Genomic DNA, 9045 nt, shown 5'->3' with positions numbered 1-9045 from the left:
CTTCAATGGGTCCGCAATCCAGGAGATAAGGAACAGAGGCACGGATCGGAAGCCCACAGAAGCATTATGGAGTGCTTCCGTGGGTTTACCGTACATGCCTCCGCACCGCAAAAAAGTGCATGCACTACTTTTTTGCAATGCAGACTATAGGATGCAGATTGCGGACCCCATTCATGTGAAATGGTTCACGATCCGCATGCGGCTGCCCCACGGTCGGTGCCCGTGCATTGCGGACCGCAATTTGTGGTCCACAGCACGGGCACGGAGCCCTTATGTTCATGGGCATGAGCCCTTACTGTAAGCCAGTTCTGATAGAGGAGGCATCATCCTGTGTACAGACCCGAAAAGGGCCCCAGGCGCCGGTCCATGGCACACCCTGTACATACCGCTATGTCCTGACTGCAAAAAGCGGGTAAATAAACATAGATATACAATGGGGATCTGTGTCTGACACGGGTGGCGCTGTTTCTGGAAATATATCTCTATCTATACACATATACACACACAGTACAGACCAAAAGTTTGGACACACCTTCTCATTCAAAGAGTTTTCTTTACTTTCATGACTATGAAAATTGTAGATTCACACTGAAGGCATCAAAACTATGAATTAACACATGTGGAATTATATACATAACAAAAAAGTGTGAAACAACTGAAAATATGTCATATTCTAGGTTCTTCAAAGTAGCCACCTTTTGCTTTGATTGCTGCTTTGCACACTCTTGGCATTCTCTTGATTAGCTTCGAGGTAGTCACCAGAAATGGTCTTCACTTCACAGGTGTGCCCTGTCAGGTTCAATAAGTGGGATTTCTTGCCTTATAAATGGGGTTGGGACCATCAGTTGCATTGTGGAGAAGTCAGGTGGATACACAGCTGATAGTCCTACTGAATAGACTGTTAGAATTTGTATTATGGCAAGAAAAAAAAAGTAAAGAAAAAGGAGTGGCCATCATTACTTTAAGAAATGAAGGTCAGTCAGTCCGAAAAATTGGGAAAAGTTTGAAAGTGTCCCCAAGTGCAGTCACAAAAAACATCAAGCGCTACAAAGAAACTGGCTCACATGCGGACCGCCCCAGGAAAGGAAGACCAAGAGTCACCTCTGCTGCGGAGGAGAAGTTCATCCAAGTCACCAGCCTCAGAAATCGCAGGTTAACAGCAGCTCAGATTAGAGACCAGGTCAATGCCACACAGAGTTCTAGCAGCAGACACATCTCTAGAACAACTGTTAAGAGGAGACTGTGTGAATCAGGCCTTCATGGTAGAATATCTGCTAGGAAACCACTGCTAAGGACAGGTAACAAGCAGAAGAGACTTGTTTGGGCTAAAGAACACAAGGAATGGACATTAGACCAGTGGAAATCTGTGCTTTGGTCGGATGAGTCCAAATTTGAGATCTTTGGTTCCAACCACCGTCTCTTTGTGTGACGCAGAAAAGGTGAACGGATGGACTCTACATGCCTGGTCCCCACCGTGAAGCATGGAGGAGGAGGTGTGATGGTGTGGGGGTGCTTTGCTGGTGACACTGTTGGGGATTTATTTAAAATTGAAGGCATACTGAACCAGCATGGCTACCACAGCATCTTGCAGCGGCATGCTATTCCATCCGGTTTGCGTTTAGTTGGACCATCATTTATTTTTCAGCAGGACAATGACCCCAAACACACCTCCAGGCTGTGTAAGGGCTATTTGACCATGAAGGAGAGTGATGGGGTGCTGCGCCAGATGACCTGGCCTTCACAGTCACCGGACCTGAACCCAATCGAAATGGTTTGGGGTAAGCTGGACCGCAGAGTGAAGGCAAAAGGGCCAACAAGTGCTAAGCATCTCTGGGAACTCCTTCAAGACTGTTAGACGACCAATTCAGGTGACTACCTCTTGAAGCTCATCAAGAGAATGCCAAGAGTGTGCAAAGCAGTAATCAAAGCAAAAGGTGGCTACTTTGAAGAACCTAGAATATTACATATTTTCAGTTGTTTCACACTTTTTTGTTATGTATATAATTCCACATGTGTTAATTCATAATTTTGATGCCTTCAGTGTGAATCTACAATTTTCATAGTCATGAAAGTAAAGAAAACTCTTTGAATGAGAAGGTGTGTCCAAACTTTTGGTCTGTACTGTATATATCAAACCCTTTCATCAAAGACTAGACAACCCCTTTAAGAATTTTTTGGATGATGAAATATTAATGACCTATCATCAGAATAGGTAATCAGTGTCTGATTGGTGGGGTCGGGCTCCAGGGACACCCACCAATCAGCTGTTTGGAGAGGCCGCGGTGCTCCGGTGAGTAATTTGGCCTCTTCCTAGGTCTGTGACATCACTTTATTGGACACATGGCCTAGTGCAGTGAGGACTAACCTCCGCCACTCCAACTGTGGTGAAACTACGACTCCCAGCATGCTCCATTCATTTCTATGGCGTTATGAGAACAGCCAAGCAAGTGTGCATCTTGGGAGTCGTAGTTTTACCACAGCTGGAGCGGCGGAGGTTAGCCGTCACCGGCCTAGAAGATAAAGGAATACCCACAGCCTGAGGTGCTGCGACACTTGGACTTGCATCAAGGCGCCTTTCTGAGGTTTCCCAGATTCTCACTGAACTCTGACGCCATCGAGCTGTGAGGAGGCAGCAGCGCTCACTGAAGCATCGCAGTATTCTCAAACAGATGATCAGCGGGGGTCTTGGCTGATCTAGGGGATAGGTCATCAGCATAAAACCTTTTCTCCCATAAACCCCACTTGAAATGGAGGTCTCCAGTTGGTGCTCACGTTATAGATGGCAAAAAGAAAAAAAAAATACTCATTATATTACTAGTAACCCAGCACCTAATACTTTTGGCTGGTTTAGGATAGTACATAAATCTGCAGGAAATATACCTATAATTTTATTTAAATTAATTTTTTATAGGAGCCACATCTGTTGCCTCGTGTCACACATTGTTATATAACCTTGCATTGCCTGCAACCACCACTAGGGGTTGTTCATTGCACAGGGAGCTGCAGTATAAAGCTCCCATTTAGGCATCATGCACACGACCGTTGTTTGGGTCCACATCCGAGCCACCGTTTTGGCGGCTCGGATGCGGACCCATTCACTTCAATGAGGCCGCAAAACATGCGGACAGCACTCAGTGTGCTGTCGGCATTCGTGGCTCCGTTCCGCGGCCCCACTAAAAAAATATAACATGTCCTATTCTTGCCCGCGCTTTGTGGACAAGAATAGGCATTTATATTGCCGGCGCCCGTTCCGCAAATTGCGGAAGGCAACACGGGCGGCTTCCGTTTTTTGCGGATCCGCGGACCGCAAAAAAACGGCACGGTCAAGTGCATGAGACCTTACCCTGTAATAAATTAGTCTGAGGACTAATGGGGGTACAGGTTGTTGGACCCCCACTGATCAGGAAGTGATGGACCATCTCAGCCTGGGGACTGGTGGGGGCACAGGTTGTTGGACCCCCACTGATCAGGAACTGATGGCATATCTTAGTGATCAGTGTCTGATCAGTGAGCGCCTGTCCACTGGGACCCCAGTTTACAAAACCTGTGGCCCCTGTTTGGATGGAGTGTTGTCGCTGCCTTAGGCCTCTTGCACATGACCGCGATCCGCAAAAAACGGATCCTTATATAATACTGATAACATCCGTGTGCACTCCGTATTTTGCAGAACGGAACAGGCTGTGCACATGAGCAGTGGTTTTCACGCATCACTTGTGCGTTGCGTGAAAAATCGCAGCAAGCTCTATTTTGTGCGTTTTTCACGCAACGCAGGCCCCATAGAAGTGAATGGGGTTGCGTGAAAATCGCAAGCATCCGCAAGCAAGTGCGGATGCGGTGCGATTTTCACGCGTGGTTGCTAGGAGATGATCGGGATGGGGACCCAATCTGTAATATTTTCCCTTATGACATGGTTATAAGGGAAAATTATAGCATTCTTAATACAGAATGCTTAGTAAAATAGGGATGGAGGGGTTAAAAAAATAAAATTAAAAATAAAATAACTCACCTCATCCACTTGTTCGCGCAGGGAGGAAAAGGACCTTTGGTGACATCACTGCGCTCATCACATGGTCCATCACCATCATTTTTTTTAACCCCTCCATCCCTATTTTACTAAACATTCTGTATTAAGAATGCTATTATTTTCCCTTATAACCATTTTAAAAGGGAAAATAATAAAATCTACACCGATCCCAAACCTGAACTTCTGTGAGGAAGTACGGGTTCGGGTCTGGGTACCAAACATGCCGATTTTTCTCAGGCTACTTTCACACTAGCGTTCGGGCGGATCCGTTCTGAACGGATCCGCTCATAATAATGCAGACGGAGGCTCCGTTCAGAACGGATCCGTCTGAATTATATTAGCAAAAAAAAGCTAAGTGTGAAAATAGCCTGGGACGGATCCGTCCAGACTTTCAATGTAAAGTCAATGGGGGACGGATCCGCTTGAAGATTGAGCCACATTGTGGCATCTTCAAACGGATCCGTCCCCATTGACTTACATTGAAAGTCTGGACGGATCCGCACGGATCCGCACGCCTCCGAACGGCCAGGCGGACACCCGAACGCTGCAAGCAGCGTTCAGCTGTCCGCCTGTCCGTGCGGAGGCGAGCGGAGCGGAGGCTGAACGCCGCCAGACTGATGCAGTCTGAGCGGATCCGCCTCCATTCAGACTGCATCAGGGCTGGATGGCTGCGTTCGGGTCCGCTCGTGAGCTCCTTCAAACGGAGCTCACGAACGGAAACCCGAACGCTAGTGTGAAAGTAGCCTCACGCGCGTGCAAAACATCGTGCATTTTGGAAACTACGGGATAAGTTTTGTTGGTACTATTTCATGGTACATATGATTTTTGGTTGCTCTTTTTGTGAGGCAAGGTAAAAAAAAAATAGCTGTTTTGGCACCGTTTTTATTTTTTGTTATTTACAATGTTCATCTGACAGGTTAGATCGTGTGGTATTTTTATAGAGCAGGTATTTATGGATGCGACAATACCAAATATGGTTGTTTCAGTTTTACATAATAAAGCATTTTTGAAAAAAAAAGATTTTTTAGTGTCTCCATATTCTGAAAGCCATAGTTTTTTTTTGTTTTTTTACTTCTTTTTTCACTTTCTTTTTTGTCCCACTTTGGGACTTCAACTTTTGGGGGTCACCACTTGGAAGTGAATCAGAGTTTGGGAAATGGTTCCTGCTCCATACAGTATTGGGACGAAGTTTTATGCGAATCGACTTCAGATGTTTCATCCGAAGTCGATTCGCTCATCCCTACCTGTGACCTATCACCCAGCGAATTACTGCTCCCAGTTATATGGAACCGCGCTTCACCGGACACGGCGCATCATACCGGGTCCATATGCCTGTCTTCCACAGACCACCGCACCCCTCTGTTTATCCCCCTCTGTTAACCCTTGCACCACTGACCCTTGGTATGTCGTCCGGCTTACTTCAGTACACAGCGATACGTTGTTTTGCTGGCATCATTTTGTGCGGTTTTCATGATGCTCTCCTGGATGTCTGTAACACCAATGGTGTCCGGACACGGGGTTGTCTGGTTTTTGCCATCAGGCACTGTTCCTGTGTTACACCACTTCCACACCAAACCATGGCTGTGGCTTTTTCTGGAACGGGAATGCTCAGAAATTGAGCAGTAGAACAGTCCTGTGTGAATGAGCCTGTGTGTACATCGTAATTCAGCACGACACGACTGCCCTCCACACAGAGCACCGCTGACTGGAAGGAGACGGTGGCCTCAGTCATGCTGAGGTAAAATGAAAGCTGAGCTCTGACTGGCTGCTACAAAAGCTCAGCTCTGATTGGCTCCTAGGACAGCTGAGCTCTGACTGGTTTTCTACAAAGCTAAGTTCTCATTGGCTGCAATGACAGCTGAGCCCTGGTTGGCTGCTACGACAGCTGAGCCCTGATTGGCTGCCATGACAGCTGAGCTCTGAATGACTGCTATGGGCCACAGGTTTTAGGGCTCATGCACACGGCTGTTGTCTGGCCGTGGCTGTATTGAAGCCCGCATACCGCATGTCCGCAATACACGGGCTCCGACCGTGTGCATCCCGCATCACGGACCCATTCACTTCAATGGGTCCGCAATCCAGGAGATAAAGGAACAGAGGCACAGATCAGAATGCCACGGAAGCATTATGGAGTGCTTCCGTGGGTTTACCGTACAGTGCCTCCGCACCACAAAAAAGTGCATGCACTACTTTTTTGCGATGCAGACTATAGGATGCGGAAGGCGGACCACATTCAAGTGAAATGGTTCGCGATCCGCATGCGGCTGCCCCACGGTCGGTGCCCGTGTGTTGCGGACCGCAATTTGCGGTCCACAGCACAGGCACGGAGCCCTTACGTTCATGGGCATGAGCCCTTACTGTAAGCCAGTTCTGATAGAGGAGGCATCATCCTGTGTACAGACCCGAAAAGGGCCCCAGGCGCCGGTCCATGGCACACCCTGTACATAGACAGACCGCTATGTCCTGACTGCAAAAAGCGGGTAAATAAACATAGATATACAATGGGGATCTGTGTCTGACATTCCAGATCACCCCCAATCAAGTGACTACTGCAATACCAGACTCTGCCTAGAGACACAGGGTGGCGCTGTTTCTGGAGAAAAAAAAATAAAAAAATATATATATATCAAACCCTTTCATCAAAGACTAGACAACCCCTTTAAGAATTTTTTGGAATGATGAAATATTAATGACCTATCGTCAGAATAGGTAATCAGTGTCTGATTGGTGGGGGTCAGGCTCCAGGGACGCCCACCAATCAGCCTGTTTGGAGAGGCCGCGGTGCTCCGGTGAGTAATTTGGCCTCTTCCTAGGTCTGTGACATCACTTTATTGGACACATGGCCTAGTGCAGTGAGGACTAACCTCCGCCACTCCAGCTATGGTGAAACTACACTACACTCCCAGCATGCTCCATTCATTTCGATGGCGTTATGAGAACAGCCAAGAAAGTGTGCATCTTGGGAGTCATAGTTTTACCACAGGTGGAGCGGCGGAGGTTAGCCGTCACCGGCCTAGAAGATAAAGGAATACCCACAGCCTGAGGCGCTGCGACACTTGGACTTGCATCAAGGCGCCTTTCTGAGGTTTCCCAGATTCTCACTGAACTCTGGCGCCATCTAGCTGTGAGGAGGCAGCAGCGCTACACTGAAGCATCGCAGTATTCTCAAACAGATGATCAGCGGGGGTCTCGGCTGATCTAGGGGATAGGTCATCAGCATAAAACCTTTTCTCCCTATAAACACCACTTGAAATGGAGGTCTCCAGTTGGTGCTCACGTTATAGATGGCAAAAAGAAAAAAAAAACTCATTATATTACTAGTAACCCAGCACCTAATACTTTTGGCTGGTTTAGGATAGTACATAAATCTGCAGGAAATATACCTATAATTTTATTTAAATTAATTTTTTATAGGAGCCACATCTGTTGCCTCGTGTCACAAATTGTTATATAACCTTGCATTGCCTGCAACCACCACTAGGGGGGAGTTCATTGCACAGGGAGCTGCAGTATAAAGCTCCCATTTAGGCATCATGCACACGACCGTTGTTTGGGTCCACATCCGAGCCACCGTTTTGGCGGCTTCAATGAGGCCGCAAAAGATGCGGACAGCATTTCGTGTGCTGTCCGCATCCGTGGCTCCGTTCCGCGGCCCCACAAAAAAAAATATAACATGTCCTATTCTTGCCCGCGCTTTGCGGACAAGAATAGGCATTTAAATTGCGGAAGGCAACACGGGCGGCTTCCGTTTTTGCGGATTCGCAAAATGCGGAACTAAATTGCAGACGTGTGAATGGACCCTAAGGCCTCATTCGCACGACCGTTGTTTTATTCAGTGTCCGTTGTTCAGTTTTTCGTGATTTTCTGCGGACCCATTGACTTTCAATGGGTCAGTTGAAAACTCTGCTAATGCACCGTGTCCGTGGTTCCAGTCCGTCAAAAAAATATAACCTGTCCTATTATTCTCGCGGAACACGGTTTGCGGCCCCATTCAAGTGAATGGGACCGCAAAAAAAACGCGGAGGCACACAAGATTGTCATTCGCGTCAGTTTTTTTCCTATCATTTGCATGGCAAACCTGACTTAGACTTTTTTTTTTAACTTACTTACTTTACCTTTCACCAGTAAACGAAGCGTGAATGAATTTCATAACCTGAAATTCGCTCATCTCTGGCACCAACATAAACTGTCACCAGAGAACAGCGACATGACCAAGCTGGCTGACAACCAACAGGACGTAAATTAAGGCTTCAGTACAAGTTGTCACCCAGCTTTCCCAGATGTGGGGATAGTAACACGGCAGCGTAGTTTATGTAGATTTTTCATGTGAATTTTACTGCATTTCTGCACCAAAACCTGCATCTGTTACTCACGGATTAAGCGGATCTGCCCCAGATCTCACCCTTTAGGGGACATGCACACGTTTAGGATTCATATGCGGAGAATCCGCACTGAAATCCGCAGGTGTTTGCAGGCAAATCTGTGCAGTCAATCCGCATTAATTGGTGCGGATTTGACTAAGTGAATGAAGAAAATCCGGTCAGGAAAAATAAAATAAATTGACATGCTGCGGATTTTAAAATCCGCACCGCAGGTCAAAATCTGCGCTGAAAAAATCTGCATCATGTGCATTGAGAATTTCAAATTCTCATAGAATACAATGTACATGACCTACGGTGCGGATTTTCCGCACGCAAATCCGCGCACAATCCTGATCGTGTGCAGGGGGCCTTATATTGCAAAGGATAAAATACGGACATAAACTATTGACCTGCTGTGGATTTCAATATCCGCACGTAAAACTTAAGAGTTGCCATTCAGGACTCTAAGAAAGCTGGGTGACAACCACTGTAAAGCTGTGTTCACACCTGCACTGTGGCTTCCATTCCCACCAGATCCACCCCAAGGCTGCGGACTCACTGAATACGTGATGAAATGTGAACCTGCCTTTAGGGTGCGTTCACACCTGAGGGTTGACACGTGCCGCGGTTTCCAGCACTGTCTGTGCCAAAACTGCACCC

This window comes from Bufo gargarizans, chromosome 10 (assembly GCF_014858855.1).
Source record: "Bufo gargarizans isolate SCDJY-AF-19 chromosome 10, ASM1485885v1, whole genome shotgun sequence".
Taxonomy (NCBI): domain Eukaryota; kingdom Metazoa; phylum Chordata; class Amphibia; order Anura; family Bufonidae; genus Bufo; species Bufo gargarizans.
Note: the sequence above shows the minus strand (reverse complement) of the source record.